The sequence below is a fragment of the Oncorhynchus gorbuscha genome, linkage group LG14 (genome assembly GCF_021184085.1).
Source record: "Oncorhynchus gorbuscha isolate QuinsamMale2020 ecotype Even-year linkage group LG14, OgorEven_v1.0, whole genome shotgun sequence".
Taxonomy (NCBI): Eukaryota; Metazoa; Chordata; class Actinopteri; order Salmoniformes; family Salmonidae; genus Oncorhynchus; species Oncorhynchus gorbuscha.
The window spans coordinates 72,094,009-72,113,101 of record NC_060186.1 but is presented as its reverse complement, the minus strand read 5'-3'; the positions used below and the strand labels follow the sequence as shown (position 1 = coordinate 72,113,101).

Sequence of the window (19,093 nt, the reverse complement as noted above, 5' to 3'; positions counted from 1 at the left end):
GTAGGGAAACAGGAGGGAAGGAGGGGTTTAGAGATATCCTGGCTAGATGTAGGAAACAGGAGGGAAGGAGGGGTTTAGAGATATCCTGGCTAGATGGCAGATGAGGGAAGGAGGGGGTTTAGAGATATCCTGGCTAGATGTAGGGAAACAGGAGGGAAGGAGGGGCTAAGAGATATCCTGGCTAGATGTAGGGAAACAGGAGGAAGGAGGGGTTTAGAGATATCCTGGCTAGATGTAGGGAAACAGGAAGGAAGGAGGGGATAGAGATATCCTGGCTAGATGTAGGAAACAGGAAGGAAGGAGGGGAAGGAAGGACAGGGGATAGAGATATCCTGGCTAGATGTAGGGAAACAGGAAGGAAGGACAGGGGATAGAGATATCCTGGCTAGATGTAGGGAAACAGGAAGGAAGGAGGAAGGAAGGACAGGGGATAGAGATATCCTGGCTAGATGTAGGGAAACAGGAAGGAAGGACAGGGGATAGAGATATCCTGGCTAGATGTAGGGAAACAGGAAGGAAGGACAGGGGATAGAGATATCCTGGCTAGATGTAGGGAAACAGGAAGGAAGGACAGAGATATCCTGGCTAGATGTAGGGAAACAGGAAGGAAGGACAGGGATAGAGATATCCTGGCTAGATGTAGGGAAACAGGAGGAAGGAGGGGCTAGAGATATCCTGGCTAGATGTAGGGAAACAGGAAGGAAGGACAGGGGATAGAGATATCCTGGCTAGATGTAGGGAAACAGGAGGGAAGGAGGGGCTAAGAGATATCCTGGCTAGATGTAGGGAAACAGGAGGGAAGGAGGGGATAGAGATATCCTGGCTAGATGTAGGGAAACAGGAAGGAAGGAGGGGCTAAGAGATATCCTGGCTAGATGTAGGGAAACAGGAAGGAAGGAGGGGATAGAGATATCCTGGCTAGATGTAGGGAAACAGGAGGGAAACAGGAGGGAAGGAGGGGCTAAGAGATATCCTGGCTAGATGTAGGGAAACAGGAGGGAAGGAGGGGCTAAGAGATATCCTGGCTAGATGTAGGAAACAGGAAGGAAGGAGGGGCTAAGAGATATCCTGGCTAGATGTAGGGAAACAGGAAGGAAGGACAGGGGATAGAGATATCCTGGCTAGATGTAGGGAAACAGGAAGGAAGGACAGGGGATAGAGATATCCTGGCTAGATGTAGGGAAACAGGAAGGAAGGACAGGGGATAGAGATATCCTGGCTAGATGTAGGGAAACAGGAAGGAAGGACAGGGGATAGAGATATCCTGGCTAGATGTAGGGAAACAGGAAGGAAGGAGGGGATAGAGATATCCTGGCTAGATGTAGGGAAACAGGAAGGAAGGACAGGGGATAGAGATATCCTGGCTAGATGTAGGGAAACAGGAAGGAAGGAGGGGATAGAGATATCCTGGCTAGATGTAGGGAAACAGGAAGGAAGGACAGGGGATAGAGATATCCTGGCTAGATGTAGGGAAACAGGAAGGAAGGACAGGGGATAGAGATATCCTGGCTAGATGTAGGGAACAGGAAGGAAGGACAGGGGATAGAGATATCCTGGCTAGATGTAGGGAAACAGGAAGGAAGGATGGGGTTTAGAGATATCCTGGCTAGATGTAGGGAAACAGGAAGGAAGGAGGGGCTAAGAGATATCCTGGCTAGATGTAGGGAAACAGGAAGGAAGGACAGGGGATAGAGATATCCTGGCTAGATGTAGGGAAACAGGAAGGAAGGAGGGGCTAAGAGATATCCTGGCTAGATGTAGGGAAACAGGAAGGAAGAACAGGGGATAGAGATATCCTGGCTAGATGTAGGGAAACAGGAAGGAAGGACAGGGGATAGAGATATCCTGGCTAGATGTAGGGAAACAGGAAGGAAGGACAGGGGATAGAGATATCCTGGCTAGATGTAGGGAAACAGGAGGGAAGGAGGGGCTAAGAGATATCCTGGCTAGATGTAGGGAAACAGGAGGGAAGGACAGGGGATAGAGATATCCTGGCTAGATGTAGGGAAACAGGAGGGAAGGAGGGGCTAAGAGATATCCTGGCTAGATGTAGGGGGGGAAACAGGATATCCTGGCTAGATGGGGAAACAGGAAGGAAGGACAGGGGATAGAGATATCCTGGCTAGATGTAGGGAATCAGGAGGGAAGGAGGGGCTAAGAGATATCCTGGCTAGATGTAGGGAAACAGGAGGGAAGGAGGGGCTAAGAGATATCCTAGCTAGATGTAGGGAAACAGGAGGGAAGGAGGGGCTAAGAGATATCCTGGCTAGATGTAGGGAAACAGGAAGGAAGGAGGGGCTAAGAGATATCCTGGCTAGATGTAGGGAAACAGGAAGGAAGGACAGGGGATAGAGATATCCTGGCTAGATGTAGGGAAACAGGAAGGAAGGACAGGGGATAGAGATATCCTGGCTAGATGTAGGGAAACAGGAAGGAAGGACAGGGGATAGAGATATCCTGGCTAGATGTAGGGAAACAGGAAGGAAGGACAGGGGATAGAGATATCCTGGCTAGATGTAGGGAAACAGGAAGGAAGGAGGGGTTTAGAGATATCCTGGCTAGATGTAGGGAAACAGGAAGGAAGGACAGGGGATAGAGATATCCTGGCTAGATGTAGGGAAACAGGAAGGAAGGAGGGGTTTAGAGATATCCTGGCTAGATGTAGGGAAACAGGAAGGAAGGACAGGGGATAGAGATATCCTGGCTAGATGTAGGGAAACAGGAAGGAAGGACAGGGGATAGAGATATCCTGGCTAGATGTAGGGAAACAGGAAGGAAGGACAGGGGATAGAGATATCCTGGCTAGATGTAGGGAAACAGGAAGGAAGGATGGGGTTTAGAGATATCCTGGCTAGATGTAGGGAAACAGGAAGGAAGGAGGGGAGATATCCTGGCTCAGATGTAGGGAAACAGGAAGGAAGGAGGGGTTTAGAGATATCCTGGCTAGATGTAGGGAAACAGGAAGGAAGGACAGGGGATAGAGATATCCTGGCTAGATGTATGGAAACAGGAAGGAAGGACAGGGGCTAAGAGATATCCTGGCTAGATGTAGGGAAACAGGAAGGAAGGACAGGGGATAGAGATATCCTGGCTAGATGTAGGAAACAGGAGGAAGGAGGGGCTAAGAGATATCCTGGCTAGATGTAGGGAAACAGGAAGGAAGGACAGGGGATAGAGATATCCTGGCTAGATGTAGGGAAACAGGAAGGAAGGACAGGGGATAGAGATATCCTGGCTAGATGTAGGGAAACAGGAAGGAAACAGGAAGGAAGGAGGGGAAGGAGGGGAGATATCCTGGCTAGATGTAGGGAAACAGGAAGGAAGGACAGGGGATAGAGATATCCTGGCTAGATGTAGGGAAACAGGAAGGAAGGAGGGGCTAGAGATATCCTGGCTAGATGTAGGGAAACAGGAGGGAAGGAGGGGCTAAGAGATATCCTGGCTAGATGTAGGGAAACAGGAAGGAAGGACAGGGGATAGAGATATCCTGGCTAGATGTAGGGAAACAGGAGGGAAGGAGGGGCTAAGAGATATCCTGGCTAGATGTAGGGAAACAGGAAGGAAGGAGGGGGGAAACAGGAAGGAAGAGATATCCTGGCTAGATGTAGGGAAACAGGAAGGAAGGAGGGGCTAAGAGATATCCTGGCTAGATGTAGGGAAACAGGAAAGGAGGGGATAGGCTAGATGTAGGAAACAGGAAGGAAGGAGGGGATAGAGATATCCTGGCTAGATGTAGGGAAACAGGAAGGAAGGACAGGGGATAGAGATATCCTGGCTAGATGTAGGGAAACAGGAAGGAAGGACAGGGGATAAGAGATATCCTGGCTAGATGTAGGGAAACAGGAAGGAAGGACAGGGGATAGAGATATCCTGGCTAGATGTAGGGAAACAGGAAGGAAGGACAGGGGATAGAGATATCCTGGCTAGATGTAGGGAAACAGGAAGGAAGGAGGGGCTAAGAGATATCCTGGCTAGATGTAGGGAAACAGGAAGGAAGGACAGGGGATAGAGATATCCTGGCTAGATGTAGGGAAACAGGAGGGAAGGAGGGGCTAGAGATATCCTGGCTAGATGTAGGGAAACAGGGGAGAAGGAAGGACCTGGCTAGATGTAGGGAAACAGGAAGGAAGGATAGAGATATCCTGGCTAGATGTAGGGAAACAGGAAGGAAGGACAGGGGATAGAGATATCCTGGCTAGATGTAGGGAAACAGGAAGGAAGGACAGGGGATAGAGATATCCTGGCTAGATGTAGGGAAACAGGAAGGAAGGACAGGGTTTAGAGATATCCTGGCTAGATGTAGGGAAACAGGAAGGAAGGACAGGGGATAGAGATATCCTGGCTAGATGTAGGGAAACAGGAAGGAAGGAGGGGTTTAGAGATATCCTGGCTAGATGTAGGGAAACAGGAAGGAAGGACAGGGGATAGAGATATCCTGGCTAGATGTAGGGAAACAGGAAGGAAGGACAGGGGATAGAGATATCCTGGCTAGATGTAGGGAAACAGGAAGGAAGGACAGGGGATAGAGATATCCTGGCTAGATGTAGGGAAACAGGAAGGAAGGACAGGGGATAGAGATATCCTGGCTAGATGTAGGGAAACAGGAAGGAAGGAGGGGAGATAGAGATATCCTGGCTAGATGTAAACAGGGAAACAGGAAGGAAGGAAACAGGGGATAGAGATATCCTGGCTAGATGTAGGGAAACAGGAAGGAAGGAGGGGCTAAGAGATATCCTGGCTAGATGTAGGGAAACAGGAAGGAAGGACAGGGGGGTTTAGAGATATCCTGGCTAGATGTAGGGAAACAGGAAGGAAGGACAGGGATAGAGGGCTAGAGATATCCTGGCTAGATGTAGGGAAACAGGAAGGAAGGACAGGGGATAGAGATATCCTGGCTAGATGTAGGGAAACAGGAAGGAAGGAGGGGATAGAGATATCCTGGCTAGATGTAGGGAAACAGGAAGGAAGGACAGGGGATAGAGATATCCTGGCTAGATGTAGGGAAACAGGAGGGAAGGAGGGGCTAAGAGATATCCTGGCTAGATGTAGGGAAACAGGAAGGAAGGAGGGGGATAGAGATATCCTGGCTAGATGTAGGGAAACAGGAAGGAAGGAGGGGATAGAGATATCCTGGCTAGATGATATCCTGGCTAGATGTAGGGAAACAGGAAGGAAGGACAGGGGATAGAGATATCCTGGCTAGATGTAGGGAAACAGGAAGGAAGGAGGGGATAGAGATATCCTGGCTAGATGTAGGAAACAGGAAGGAAGGACAGGGGATAGAGATATCCTGGCTAGATGTAGGGAAACAGGAGGGAAGGAGGGGCTAAGAGATATCCTGGCTAGATGTAGGGAAACAGGAGATGGGAAGGAGGAGGCTAAGAGATATCCTGGCTAGATGTAGGGAAACAGGAAGGAAGGAGGGGCTATAGAGATATCCTGGCTAGATGTAGGGAAACAGGAAGGAAGGAGGGGCTAGAGATATCCTGGCTAGATGTAGGGAAACAGGAGGAAGGAGGGGCTAAGAGATATCCTGGCTAGATGTAGGGAAACAGGAGGGAAGGACAGAGATATCCTGGCTAGATGTAGGGAAACAGGAAGGAAGGAGGGGATAGAGATATCCTGGCTAGATGTAGGGAAACAGGAAGGAAGGACAGGGGATAGAGATATCCTGGCTAGATGTAGGGAAACAGGAAGGAAGGACAGGAAACAGATGTAGGAAGGAAGACAGGGGATAGAGATATCCTGGCTAGATGTAGGGAAACAGGAAGGAAGGAGGGGGATTAGAGATATCCTGGCTAGATGTAGGGAAACAGGAAGGAAGGACAGGGGATAGAGATATCCTGGCTAGATGTAGGGAAACAGGAAGGAAGGAGGGGTTTAGAGATATCCTGGCTAGATGTAGGGAAACAGGAAGGAAGGACAGGGGATAGAGATATCCTGGCTAGATGTAGGGAAACAGGAAGGAAGGAGGAATATCCTGGCTAATGGGGAAACAGGAAGGAAGGACAGGGGATAGAGATATCCTGGCTAGATGTAGGGAAACAGGAAGGAAGGACAGGGGATAGAGATATCCTGGCTAGATGTAGGGAAACAGGAAGGAAGGATGGGGTTTAGAGATATCCTGGCTAGATGTAGGGAAACAGGAAGGAAGGAGGGGTTTAGAGATATCCTGGCTCAATGTAGGGAAACAGGAAGGAAGGAAGGAGGGGTTTAGAGATATCCTGGCTAGATGTAGGGAAACAGGAAGGAAGGACGGGTTTTAGAGATATCCCGGCTAGATGTAGGGAAACAGGAAGGAAGGACTAGAGGGAAACAGGAAGGAAGGACAGGGTTTAGAGATAGCCTGGCTAGATGTAGGGAAACAGGAAGGAAGGACAGGGGATAGAGATATCCTAGCTAGATGTAGCGAAACAGGAAGGAAGGATGGGTTTAGAGATATCCTGGCTAGATGTAGGGAAACAGGAGGGAAGGAGGGGCTAAGAGATATCCTGGCTAGATGTAGGGAAACAGGAAGGAAGGACAGGGGATAGAGATATCCTGGCTAGATGTAGGGAAACAGGAGGGAAGGAGGGACTAAGAGATATCCTGGCTAGATGTAGGGAAACAGGAAGGAAGGAGGGGCTAAGAGATATCCTGGCTAGATGTAGGGAAACAGGAAGGAAGGACAGGGGATAGAGATATCCTGGCTAGATGTAGGGAAACAGGAGGGAAGGAGGGACTAAGAGATATCCTGGCTAGATGTAGGGAAACAGGAAGGAAGGACAGGGGATAGAGATATCCTGGCTAGATGTAGGGAAACAGGAGGGAAGGAGGGGCTAAGAGATATCCTGGCTAGATGTAGGGAAACAGGGGGGAAGGAGGGGCTAAGAGATATCCTGGCTAGATGTAGGGAAACAGGAAGGAAGGACAGGGGATAGAGATATCCTGGCTAGATGTAGGGAATCAGGAGGGAAGGAGGGGCTAAGAGATATCCTGGCTAGATGTAGGGAAACAGGAGGGAAGGAGGGGCTAAGAGATATCCTGGCTAGATGTAGGGAAACAGGAGGGAAGGAGGGGCTAAGAGATATCCTGGCTAGATGTAGGGAAACAGGAAGGAAGGACAGGGGATAGAGATATCCTGGCTAGATGTAGGGAAACAGGAAGGAAGGACGGGATAGAGATATCCTGGCTAGATGTAGGGAAACAGGAAGGAAGGACAGGGGATAGAGATATCCTGGCTAGATGTAGGGAAACAGGAAGGAAGGACAGGGGATAGAGATATCCTGGCTAGATGTAGGGAAACAGGAAGGAAGGAGGGGTTTAGAGATATCCTGGCTAGATGTAGGGAAACAGGAAGGAAGGACAGGGGATAGAGATATCCTGGCTAGATGTAGGGAAACAGGAAGGAAGGAGGGGTTTAGAGATATCCTGGCTAGATGTAGGGAAACAGGAAGGAAGGACAGGGGATAGAGATATCCTGGCTAGATGTAGGGAAACAGGAAGGAAGGACAGGGGATAGAGATATCCTGGCTAGATGTAGGGAAACAGGAAGGAAGGACAGGGGATAGAGATATCCTGGCTAGATGTAGGGAAACAGGAAGGAAGGATGGGGTTTAGAGATATCCTGGCTAGATGTAGGGAAACAGGAAGGAAGGAGGGGTTTAGAGATATCCTGGCTCAATGTAGGGAAACAGGAAGGAAGGAGGGGTTTAGAGATATCCTGGCTAGATGTAGGGAAACAGGAAGGAAGGACGGGTTTTAGAGATATCCCGGCTAGATGTAGGGAAACAGGAAGGAAGGACGGGGTTTAGAGATAGCCTGGCTAGATGTAGGGAAACAGGAAGGAAGGACAGGGGATAGAGATATCCTAGCTAGATGTAGCGAAACAGGAAGGAAGGATGGGTTTAGAGATATCCTGGCTAGATGTAGGGAAACAGGAGGGAAGGAGGGGTTTAGAGATATCCTGGCTAGATGTAGGGAAACAGGAGGGAAGGAGGGGCTAAGAGATATCCTGGCTAGATGTAGGGAAACAGGGGGGAAGGAGGGGTTTAGAGATATCCTGGCTAGATGTAGGGAAACAGGAGGGAAGGAGGGACTAAGAGATATCCTGGCTAGATGTAGGGAAACAGGAAGGAAGGAGGGGCTAAGAGATATCCTGGCTAGATGTAGGGAAACAGGAAGGAAGGACAGGGGATAGAGATATCCTGGCTAGATGTAGGGAAACAGGAGGGAAGGAGGGACTAAGAGATATCCTGGCTAGATGTAGGGAAACAGGAAGGAAGGACAGGGGATAGAGATATCCTGGCTAGATGTAGGGAAACAGGAGGGAAGGAGGGGCTAAGAGATATCCTGGCTAGATGTAGGGAAACAGGAGGGAAGGAGGGGGATAAGAGATATCCTGGCTAGATGTAGGGAAACAGGAAGGAAGGACAGGGGATAGAGATATCCTGGCTAGATGTAGGGAATCAGGAGGGAAGGAGGGGCTAAGAGATATCCTGGCTAGATGTAGGGAAACAGGAGGGAAGGAGGGGCTAAGAGATATCCTGGCTAGATGTAGGGAAACAGGAGGGAAGGAGGGGCTAAGAGATATCCTGGCTAGATGTAGGGAAACAGGAAGGAAGGACAGGGGATAGAGATATCCTGGCTAGATGTAGGGAAACAGGAAGGAAGGACAGGGATAGAGATATCCTGGCTAGATGTAGGGAAACAGGAAGGAAGGACAGGGGATAGAGATATCCTGGCTAGATGTAGGGAAACAGGAAGGAAGGACAGGGGATAGAGATATCCTGGCTAGATGTAGGGAAACAGGAAGGAAGGAGGGGTTTAGAGATATCCTGGCTAGATGTAGGGAAACAGGAAGGAAGGACAGGGGATAGAGATATCCTGGCTAGATGTAGGGAAACAGGAAGGAAGGAGGGGTTTAGAGATATCCTGGCTAGATGTAGGGAAACAGGAAGGAAGGACAGGGGATAGAGATATCCTGGCTAGATGTAGGGAAACAGGAAGGAAGGACAGGGGATAGAGATATCCTGGCTAGATGTAGGGAAACAGGAAGGAAGGACAGGGGATAGAGATATCCTGGCTAGATGTAGGGAAACAGGAAGGAAGGATGGGGTTTAGAGATATCCTGGCTAGATGTAGGGAAACAGGAAGGAAGGATGGGGTTTAGAAGGCTAGATGGGGAAACAGGAAGGAAGGAGGGGTTTAGAGATATCCTGGCTCAATGTAGGGAAACAGGAAGGAAGGAGGGGTTTAGAGATATCCTGGCTAGATGTAGGGAAACAGGAAGGAAGGACGGGTTTTAGAGATATCCCGGCTAGATGTAGGGAAACAGGAAGGAAGGACGGGGTTTAGAGATAGCCTGGCTAGATGTAGGGAAACAGGAAGGAAGGACAGGGGATAGAGATATCCTAGCTAGATGTAGCGAAACAGGAAGGAAGGATGGGTTTAGAGATATCCTGGCTAGATGTAGGGAAACAGGAGGGAAGGAGGGGTTTAGAGATATCCTGGCTAGATGTAGGGAAACAGGAGGGAAGGAGGGGCTAAGAGATATCCTGGCTAGATGTAGGGAAACAGGGGGGAAGGAGGGGTTTAGAGATATCCTGGCTAGATGTAGGGAAACAGGAGGGAAGGAGGGGTTTAAAGATATCCTGGCTAGATGTAGGAAAACAGGAGGGAAGGAGGGGTTTAGAGATATCCTGGCTAGATGTAGGGAAGCAGGAGGGAAGGAGGGGCTAAGAGATATCCTGGCTAGATGTAGGGAAGCAGGAGGGAAGGAGGGGTTTAGAGATATCCTGGCTAGATGTAGGGAAACAGGAAGGAAGGACAGGGGATAGAGATATCCTGGCTAGATGTATGGAAACAGGAAGGAAGGACAGGGGCGAAGAGATATCCTGGCTAGATGTAGGGAAACAGGAAGGAAGGACAGGGGATAGAGATATCCTGGCTAGATGTAGGGAAACAGGAGGGAAGGAGGGACTAAGAGATATCCTGGCTAGATGTAGGGAAACAGGAAGGAAGGAGGGGCTAAGAGATATCCTGGCTAGATGTAGGGAAACAGGAAGGAAGGACAGGGGATAGAGATATCCTGGCTAGATGTAGGGAAACAGGAAGGAAGGAGGGGCTAAGAGATATCCTGGCTAGATGTAGGGAAACAGGAAGGAAGGACAGGGGATAGAGATATCCTGGCTAGATGTAGGGAAACAGGAAGGAAGGACAGGGGATAGAGATATCCTGGCTAGATGTAGGGAAACAGGAAGGAAGGACAGGGGATAGAGATATCCTGGCTAGATGTAGGGAAACAGGAGGGAAGGAGGGGCTAAGAGATATCCTGGCTAGATGTAGCGAAACAGGAGGGAAGGACAGGGGATAGAGATATCCTGGCTAGATGTAGGGAAACAGGAGGAAGGAGGGAGATATCCTGGCTAGAGAAACAGGAGAAGGAGGGGCTATCCTGGCTAGATGTAGGGAAACAGGAAGGAAGGAGGGGCTAAGAGATATCCTGGCTAGATGTAGGGAAACAGGAAGGAAGGACAGGGGATAGAGATATCCTGGCTAGATGTAGGGAAACAGGAAGGAAGGACAGGGGATAGAGATATCCTGGCTAGATGTAGGGAAACAGGAAGGAAGGAGGGGATAGAGATATCCTGGCTAGATGTAGGGAAACAGGAAGGAAGGACAGGGGATAGAGATATCCTGGCTAGATGTAGGGAAACAGGAAGGAAGGAGGGGTTTAGAGATATCCTGGCTAGATGTAGGGAAACAGGAAGGAAGGACAGGGGATAGAGATATCCTGGCTAGATGTAGGGAAACAGGAAGGAAGGACAGGGGATAGAGATATCCTGGCTAGATGTAGGGAAACAGGAAGGAAGGACAGGGGATAGAGATATCCTGGCTAGATGTAGGGAAACAGGAAGGAAGGATGGGGTTTAGAGATATCCTGGCTAGATGTAGGGAAACAGGAAGGAAGGAGGGGTTTAGAGATATCCTGGCTCAATGTAGGGAAACAGGAAGGAAGGAGGGGTTTAGAGATATCCTGGCTAGATGTAGGGAAACAGGAAGGAAGGACGGGTTTTAGAGATATCCTGGCTAGATGTAGGGAAACAGGAAGGAAGGACGGGGTTTAGAGATAGCCTGGCTAGATGTAGGAAACAGGAAGGAAGGACAGGGGATAGAGATATCCTGGCTAGATGTAGGAAGAAACAGGAAGGAAGGATGGGGGGATAGAGATATCCTGGCTAGATGTAGGGAAACAGGAGGGAAGGAGGGGATTAGAGATATCCTGGCTAGATGTAGGAAACAGGAGGGAAGGAGGGGCTAAGAGATATCCTGGCTAGATGTAGGGAAACAGGGGGAAGGAGGGGTTTAGAGATATCCTGGCTAGATGTAGGGAAACAGGAGGGAAGGAGGGGTTTAAAGATATCCTGGCTAGATGTAGGAAAACAGGAGGGAAGGAGGGGTTTAGAGATATCCTGGCTAGATGTAGGGAAACAGGAGGGAAGGAGGGGCTAAGAGATATCCTGGCTAGATGTAGGGAAACAGGAGGGAAGGAGGGGTTTAGAGATATCCTGGCTAGATGTAGGGAAACAGGAAGGAAGGACAGGGGATAGAGATATCCTGGCTAGATGTAGGGAAACAGGAAGGAAGGACAGGGGCTAAGAGATATCCTGGCTAGATGTAGGGAAACAGGAAGGAAGGACAGGGGATAGAGATATCCTGGCTAGATGTAGGGAAACAGGAGGGAAGGAGGGACTAAGAGATATCCTGGCTAGATGTAGGGAAACAGGAAGGAAGGAGGGGCTAAGAGATATCCTGGCTAGATGTAGGGAAACAGGAAGGAAGGACAGGGGATAGAGATATCCTGGCTAGATGTAGGGAAACAGGAAGGAAGGAGGGGCTAAGAGATATCCTGGCTAGATGTAGGGAAACAGGAAGGAAGGACAGGGGATAGAGATATCCTGGCTAGATGTAGGGAAACAGGAAGGAAGGACAGGGGATAGAGATATCCTGGCTAGATGTAGGGAAACAGGAAGGAAGGACAGGGGATAGAGATATCCTGGCTAGATGTAGGGAAACAGGAGGGAAGGAGGGGCTAAGAGATATCCTGGCTAGATGTAGGAAACAGGAGGGAAGGACAGGGGATAGAGATATCCTGGCTAGATGTAGGGAAACAGGAGGGAAGGAGGGGCTAAGAGATATCCTGGCTAGATGTAGGGAAACAGGGGGGAAGGAGGGGCTAAGAGATATCCTGGCTAGATGTAGGGAAACAGGAAGGAAGGACAGGGGATAGAGATATCCTGGCTAGATGTAGGGAATCAGGAGGGAAGGAGGGGCTAAGAGATATCCTGGCTAGATGTAGGGAAACAGGAGGGAAGGAGGGGCTAAGAGATATCCTGGCTAGATGTAGGGAAACAGGAAGGAAGGACAGGGGATAGAGATATCCTGGCTAGATGTAGGGAAACTAGATGAGATATCCTGGCTAGATGTAGGGAAACAGGAAGGAAGGACAGGGGATAGAGATATCCTGGCTAGATGTAGGGAAACAGGAAGGAAGGACAGGGGATAGAGATATCCTGGCTAGATGTAGGGAAACAGGAAGGAAGGAGGGGTTTAGAGATATCCTGGCTAGATGTAGGGAAACAGGAAGGAAGGACAGGGGATAGAGATATCCTGGCTAGATGTAGGGAAACAGGAAGGAAGGACAGGGGATAGAGATATCCTGGCTAGATGTAGGGAAACAGGAGGGAAGGAGGGGATAGAGATATCCTGGCTAGATGTAGGGAAACAAGAAGGAAGGACAGGGGATAGAGATATCCTGGCTAGATGTAGGGAAACAGGAAGGTAGGACAGGGGATAGAGATATCCTGGCTAGATGTAGGGAAACAGGAAGGAAGGAGGGGATAGAGATATCCTGGCTAGATGTAGGGAAACAGGAAGGAAGGACAGGGGATAGAGATATCCTGGCTAGATGTAGGGAAACAGGAAGGAAGGAGGGGATAGAGATATCATGGCTAGATGTAGGGAAACAGGAAGGAAGGACAGGGGATAGAGATATCCTGGCTAGATGTAAGGAAACAGGAAGGAAGGAGGGGATAGAGATATCCTGGCTAGATGTAGGGAAACAGGAAGGAAGGAGGGGATAGAGATATCCTGGCTAGATGTAAGGAAACAGGAAGGAAGGAGGGGATAGAGATATCCTGGCTAGATGTAGGGAAACAGGAAGGAAGGAGGGGATAGAGATATCCTGGCTAGATGTAGGGAAACAGGAAGGAAGGACAGGGGATAGAGATATCCTGGCTAGATGTAGGGAAACAGGAAGGAAGGACAGGGGATAGAGATATCCTGGCTAGATGTATGGAAACAGGAGGGAAGGAGGGGATAGAGATATCCTGGCTAGATGTAAGGAAACAGGAAGGAAGGACAGGGGATAGAGATATCCTGGCTAGATGTATAGAGATATCCTGGCTAGATGTAGGGAAACAGGAAGGACAGGATATCCTGGCTAGATGTAGAGATATCCTGGCTAGATGTAGGAAACAGGAAGGACAGGGGGGATAGAGATATCCTGGCTAGATGTAGGGAAACAGGAAGGACAGGGGATAGAGATATCCTGGCTAGATGTAGGGAAACAGGAAGGAAGGAGGGGATAGAGATATCCTGGCTAGATGTAGGGAAACAGGAAGGAAGGACAGGGGATAGAGATATCCTGGCTAGATGTAGGGAAACAGGAAGGAAGGAGGGGATAGAGATATCCTGGCTAGATGTAGGGAAACAGGAAGGAAGGAGGGGATAGAGATATCCTGGCTAGATGTAGGAAACAGGAAGGAAGGAGGGGATAGAGATATCCTGGCTAGATGTAGGGAAACAGGAAGGAAGGAGGGGATAGAGATATCCTGGCTAGATGTAGGGAAACAGGAAGGAAGGACAGGGGATAGAGATATCCTGGCTAGATGTAGGGAAACAGGAAGGAAGGAGGGGATAGAGATATCATGGCTAGATGTAGGGAAACAGGAAGGAAGGACAGGGGATAGAGATATCCTGGCTAGATGTAGGGAAACAGGAAGGAAGGACAGGGGATAGAGATATCCTGGCTAGATGTATGGAAACAGGAGGGAAGGAGGGGATAGAGATATCCTGGCTAGATGTAAGGAAACAGGAAGGAAGGACAGGGGATAGAGATATCCTGGCTAGATGTATGGAAACAGGAAGGACAGGGGATAGAGATATCCTGGCTAGATGTATGGAAACAGGAAGGACAGGGGATAGAGATATCCTGGCTAGATGTAGGGAAACAGGAAGGACAGGCGATAGAGATATCCTGGCTAGATGTATGGAAACAGGAAGGACAGGGGATAGAGATATCCTGGCTAGATGTATGGAAACAGGAAGGACAGGGGATAGAGATATCCTGGCTAGATGTATGGAAACAGGAAGGACAGGGGATAGAGATATCCTGGCTAGATGTAGGGAAACAGGAAGGACAGGACGGGGATAGAGATATCCTGGCTAGATGTAGGGAAACAGGAAGGACAGGCGATAGAGATATCCTGGCTAGATGTATGGAAACAGGAAGGACAGGGGATAGAGATATCCTGGCTAGATGTATGGAAACAGGAAGGACAGGGGATAGAGATATCCTGGCTAGATGTAGGAAACAGGAAGGACAGGGGATAGAGATATCCTGGCTAGATGTATCCTGGCTAGATGTAGGAAACAGGAAGGACAGGGGATAGAGATATCCTGGCTAGATGTAGGGAAACAGGAAGGACAGGGGATAGAGATATCCTGGCTAGATGTAGGGAAACAGGAAGGACAGGCGATAGAGATATCCTGGCTAGATGTATGGAAACAGGAAGGAAGGAGGGGATAGAGATATCCTGGCTAGATGTATGGAAACAGGAAGGACAGGGGATAGAGATATCCTGGCTAGATGTAGGGAAACAGGAAGGACAGGGGATAGAGATATCCTGGCTAGATGTAGGGAAACAGGAAGGAAGGAGGGGATAGAGATATCCTGGCTAGATGTATGGAAACAGGAAGGACAGGGGATAGAGATATCCTGGCTAGATGTAGGGAAACAGGAAGGAAGGACAGGGGATAGAGATATCCTGGCTAGATGTAGGGAAACAGGAAGGAAGGACAGGGGATAGAGATATCCTGGCTAGATGTAGGGAAACAGGAAGGAAGGACAGGGGATAGAGATATCCTGGCTAGATGTAGGGAAACAGGAAGGAAGGAGGGGTTTAGAGATATCCTGGCTAGATGTAGGGAAACAGGAAGGAAGGACAGGGGATAGAGATATCCTGGCTAGATGTAGGGAAACAGGAAGGAAGGAGGGGTTTAGAGATATCCTGGCTAGATGTAGGGAAACAGGAAGGAAGGACAGGGGATAGAGATATCCTGGCTAGATGTAGGGAAACAGGAAGGAAGGACAGGGGATAGAGATATCCTGGCTAGATGTAGGGAAACAGGAAGGAAGGACAGGGGATAGAGATATCCTGGCTAGATGTAGGGAAACAGGAAGGAAGGATGGGGTTTAGAGATATCCTGGCTAGATGTAGGGAAACAGGAAGGAAGGAGGGGTTTAGAGATATCCTGGCTAGATGTAGGGAAACAGGAAGGAAGGACAGGGGATAGAGATATCCTGGCTAGATGTATGGAAACAGGAAGGAAGGACAGGGGCTAAGAGATATCCTGGCTAGATGTAGGGAAACAGGAAGGAAGGACAGGGGATAGAGATATCCTGGCTAGATGTAGGGAAACAGGAAGGAAGGACAGGGGATAGAGATATCCTGGCTAGATGTAGGGAAACAGGAAGGAAGGACAGGGGATAGAGATATCCTGGCTAGATGTAGGGAAACAGGAGGGAAGGAGGGACTAAGAGATATCCTGGCTAGATGTAGGGAAACAGGAAGGAAGGACAGGGGATAGAGATATCCTGGCTAGATGTAGGGAAACAGGAGGGAAGGAGGGGCTAAGAGATATCCTGGCTAGATGTAGGGAAACAGGAGGGAAGGAGGGGCTAAGAGATATCCTGGCTAGATGTAGGGAAACAGGAAGGAAGGACAGGGGATAGAGATATCCTGGCTAGATGTAGGGAAACAGGAAGGAAGGAGGGGCTAGAGATATCCTGGCTAGATGGAGGGAAGGAGGGGCTAGGGCTAAACAGGAGGGAAGGAGGGGCTAAGAGATATCCTGGCTAGATGTAGGGAAACAGGAGGGAAGGAGGGGCTAAGAGATATCCTGGCTAGATGTAGGGAAACAGGAAGGAAGGACAGGGGATAGAGATATCCTGGCTAGATGTAGGGAAACAGGAAGGAAGGACAGGGGATAGAGATATCCTGGCTAGATGTAGGGAAACAGGAAGGAAGGACAGGGGATAGAGATATCCTGGCTAGATGTAGGGAAACAGGAAGGAAGGACAGGGGATAGAGATATCCTGGCTAGATGTAGGGAAACAGGAAGGACAGGCGATAGAGATATCCTGGCTAGATGTATGGAAACAGGAAGGACAGGGGATAGAGATATCCTGGCTAGATGTATGGAAACAGGAAGGACAGGGGATAGAGATATCCTGGCTAGATGTATGGAAACAGGAAGGACAGGGGATAGAGATATCCTGGCTAGATGTAGGGAAACAGGAAGGACAGGCGATAGAGATATCCTGGCTAGATGTAGGGAAACAGGAAGGACAGGGGATAGAGATATCCTGGCTAGATGTAGGAAACAGGAAGGACAGGGGATAGAGATATCCTGGCTAGATGTAGGGAAACAGGAAGGACAGGGGATAGAGATATCCTGGCTAGATGTAGGGAAACAGGAAGGACAGGGGATAGAGATATCCTGGCTAGATGTAGGGAAACAGGAAGGACAGGCGATAGAGATATCCTGGCTAGATGTATGGAAACAGGAAGGAAGGAGGGGATAGAGATATCCTGGCTAGATGTATGGAAACAGGAAGGACAGGGGATAGAGATATCCTGGCTAGATGTAGGGAAACAGGAAGGAAGGAGGGGATAGAGATATCCTGGCTAGATGTATGGAAACAGGAAGGACAGGGGATAGAGATATCCTGGCTAGATGTAGGGAAACAGGAAGGAAGGACAGGGGATAGAGATATCCTGGCTAGATGTAGGGAAACAGGAAGGAAGGACAGGGGATAGAGATATCCTGGCTAGATGTAGGGAAACAGGAAGGAAGGACAGGGGATAGAGATATCCTGGCTAGATGTAGGGAAACAGGAAGGAAGGAGGGGGATTAGAGATATCCTGGCTAGATGTAGGGAAACAGGAAGGAAGGACAGGGGATAGAGATATCCTGGCTAGATGTAGGGAAACAGGAAGGAAGGAGGGGTTTAGAGATATCCTGGCTAGATGTAGGGAAACAGGAAGGAAGGACAGGGGATAGAGATATCCTGGCTAGATGTAGGGAAACAGGAAGGAAGGACAGGGGATAGAGATATCCTGGCTAGATGTAGGGAAACAGGAAGGAAGGACAGGGGATAGAGATATCCTGGCTAGATGTAGGGAAACAGGAAGGAAGGATGGGGTTTAGAGATATCCTGGCTAGATGTAGGGAAACAGGAAGGAAGGAGGGGTTTAGAGATATCCTGGCTCAATGTAGGGAAACAGGAAGGAAGGAGGGGTTTAGAGATATCCTGGCTAGATGTAGGGAAACAGGAAGGAAGGACAGGGGATAGAGATATCCTGGCTAGATGTATGGAAACAGGAAGGAAGGACAGGGGCTAAGAGATATCCTGGCTAGATGTAGGGAAACAGGAAGGAAGGACAGGGGATAGAGATATCCTGGCTAGATGTAGGGAAACAGGAAGGAAGGACAGGGGATAGAGATATCCTGGCTAGATGTAGGGAAACAGGAAGGAAGGAGGGGCTAAGAGATATCCTGGCTAGATGTAGGGAAACAGGAAGGAAGGACAGGGGATAGAGATATCCTGGCTAGATGTAGGGAAACAGGAGGGAAGGAGGGACTAAGAGATATCCTGGCTAGATGTAGGGAAACAGGAAGGAAGGACAGGGGATAGAGATATCCTGGCTAGATGTAGGGAAACAGGAGGGAAGGAGGGGCTAAGAGATATCCTGGCTAGATGTAGGGAAACAGGAAGGAAGGACAGGGGATAGAGATATCCTGGCTAGATGTAGGGAAACAGGAGGGAAGGAGGGGCTAAGAGATATCCTGGCTAGATGTAGGGAAACAGGGGGGAAGGAGGGGCTAAGAGATATCCTGGCTAGATGTAGGGAAACAGGAAGGAAGGACAGGGGATAGAGATATCCTGGCTAGATGTAGGGAATCAGGAGGGAAGGAGGGGCTAAGAGATATCCTGGCTAGATGTAGGGGAAGGAAGGACAGGGGAGAGATATCCTGGCTAGATGTAGGGAAACAGGAGGAAGGAGGGGCTAAGAGATATCCTGGCTAGATGTAGGGAAACAGGAGGGAAGGAGGGGCTAAGAGATATCCTGGCTAGATGTAGGGAAACAGGAAGGAAGGACAGGGGATAGAGATATCCTGGCTAGATGTAGGGAAACAGGAAGGAAGGACAGGGGATAGAGATATCCTGGCTAGATGTAGGGAAACAGGAAGGAAGGACAGGGGATAGAGATATCCTGGCTAGATGTAGGGAAACAGGAAGGAAGGACAGGGGATAGAGATATCCTGGCTAGATGTAGGGAAACAGGAAGGAAGGAGGGGTTTAGAGATATCCTGGCTAGATGTAGGGAAACAGGAAGGAAGGACAGGGGATAGAGATATCCTGGCTAGATGTAGGGAAACAGGAAGGAAGGAGGGGTTTAGAGATATCCTGGCTAGATGTAGGGAAACAGGAAGGAAGGACAGGGGATAGAGATATCCTGGCTAGATGTAGGGAAACAGGAAGGAAGGACAGGGGATAGAGATATCCTGGCTAGATGTAGGGAAACAGGAAGGAAGGACAGGGGAAGGACAGGGGATAGAGATATCCTGGCTAGATGTAGGGAAACAGGAAGGAAGGATGGGGTTTAGAGATATCCTGGCTAGATGTAGGGAAACAGGAAGGAAGGAGGGGTTTAGAGATATCCTGGCTCAATGTAGGGAAACAGGAAGGAAGGAGGGGTTTAGA

General features: G+C 49.3%; 1 protein-coding gene across 2 annotated transcripts in view; it reads right to left on the bottom strand.

Moving 5' to 3' along the window:
* Positions 1-19,093, bottom strand: part of LOC123995381 (protein PALS1-like) — a 46,810-nt gene that overhangs the window by 2,356 nt on the left and 25,361 nt on the right. The gene's annotated exons all lie outside the window — the stretch shown is intronic.